This window comes from Diadema setosum, chromosome 3 (genome assembly GCF_964275005.1).
Source record: "Diadema setosum chromosome 3, eeDiaSeto1, whole genome shotgun sequence".
NCBI classification, from domain to species: domain Eukaryota; kingdom Metazoa; phylum Echinodermata; class Echinoidea; order Diadematoida; family Diadematidae; genus Diadema; species Diadema setosum.
The window spans coordinates 44,240,831-44,243,082 of NC_092687.1; positions in this window are offsets into that span (position 1 = coordinate 44,240,831).

The following is a 2,252-nucleotide window of genomic DNA, read 5'->3' on the forward strand; positions in this document are numbered from 1 at the left end:
TTGAGAATTTAAACAACTTTAATACACACTTCAAATAGAGAAACGAGACAAGTTTGATAGAAATGTGATTGTTCAATCTTCAAAAGAAGTCTTTACTGCGTAAAATGCGTTTACAATGACAATCCTATATACTACCGCATTAAGGCTTAATTGTAATCATGCAATCCTTTCATCACTCAAGTCTAAACTGATCATGCTTTGATCCAATAAATTGGAAAAAGAAGCAAAGTAATGCCGGGTTTTGAAACCAGTAAACCATACTTGTGAGGGTTTCAAGTAATTGTCCTTATGTCGGGGACTAAACGTCTCTTCCTTCAACTGTCTTTCAGCACTAAGAACAAGGTCTGACAACAACAACAACAACAACAACAACAAAAATAGGAAGATGCAAGATCCAATACTCAGAAACATAACTTCTTCTTTTTTTTTCTTTTTTTCTTTTTTTTTACCTATATCAGTTCATATACAGTCGACATCACTTACGTTATTACAAATATGAGAAATATTTTGGTTTTCTGTTCATCATCAATTCTGTTCATCATCATCAACCTTACTGCTCTTAAATCTCGCATGTTGATGTGAAAGTGTGATTTTTTTTTTTTCTCCGTGCGGGAACCCAAACTTGAGTTACGATTAATTTGAAAAAAAAAATGAATAAAAGAGACCAGTAAATTTATTTTGATTACAGATCATGCCCATTTTAACCCTTACTGTACTGGGCTATTTGGCTCCATGAAAATGCTGGGGGGGGGGGGGGGCTGGGAGGGCCCCCCCCCCATTGATCTCGGAAACGCAATGGCCGATGAACTTGCATGATGAACTTGAAATTTTCATGCTGATAGATCTTCGCGTGCTGAATCTGATGGTGTAATTTATTTTAATCAATTATGCAATTTTTGGCATAATTAGCTAATTAATTATTCATAATGCATATTTTATGCATTTGGGGGATATTTTCATAATTTCAGCCTAAACAGGTACAAAATTACATGAAAACTGTGTAATAATGAAGAATAATGTTTCCCAAATGTGAAATAAATCAATTCTTATCTATTTTTATAATTACAGCAGATTTGCATAAACTATTAATATGCAAATTTAATACTTATGAATTTTTGCATACTTTTGAAATGTATGACGTACTAAAATGAAACTGGAAGTAAAATTATCCTTTTACAGGACCCAATGGGCACTACCATACTTTTCAACTGTATTCTAATGTCCCTGATATTGTAAACTTGAAGTATAATTTATGCAAATTTATGTAAATTTATGATTTTTAAAATAAAAATTAGCTTATATGTGATTTTGCGTGCAAAATATAAGAAAAATCAATGAATACAAAAAGTATAGAAATGTGAGAAAAATTTAAAAGTTATTTGCCATAATTGAAATTAACTTTACAGAATCATGTTTTTTGTCTCAAAAAGTGAAAATATCACTGTAATTCTTTTGTTTTTCCAATGTTTTTATTTCTTTTGTTTTTACTGTTTACATTTGTTATGTATTTTATTGTTTTCTAAGAGTGGCCAGTAAATCATGTGGAAGGATAAGAGTTATTTGAATCATTTATGTGGATAAAAACTCAATTTCCCCCTCAGAGAGAGAAAAAAAAAACGAGAAAAAAAAAACTTTTTGTTATGTTTGGTATTGTTTTTATTTCTTATGTTTTCTATTGTTTGATATTCCTTATGTATATCATTGTTTCTAAACTTTGCCCAATTTATTTCAGAACAATATAGAAGCATGAACCAAGTGGAAAACCAATTCCTGAGCAAAATTTATAAAGTAATGCAAGCCATGGTCTATTGACAGTATGTAACTGTACACAAATATATGCAGCAATTAGCCGTTTTAATGACATGCGCATACTAATTGGCCCCTAGGTAGGTCCGATATGGACAATCGAGTGGTACCAAAATGTGCGCAAGACTTCAGGGGAAAAAGTCATGAAGCGAGAATCCGAAATTCCCAACGGTCGCGATGCAATCGCCAAAAGTATGGAGGGGGGGGGGGGGCTTCCCAGGCCCCCCCCCAGTGCAGTTAGGGTTTAATAAACAAAGTATACCATTATGTAATTCAGGGGCGGATCCAGGAATTTCGTAAAGAGGGGACGTGCTTACAAAAATAAAGGGGGCGCAGGCACCCCTCCCCCCATTTTTTTCTTTTTATTTCTTTTGTTTCAACAAAAAATAAAGGGGGGGGGGGACGTGCGCCGGTTGTGGTCCTCCCTGGATAGTGTAGGATCGATC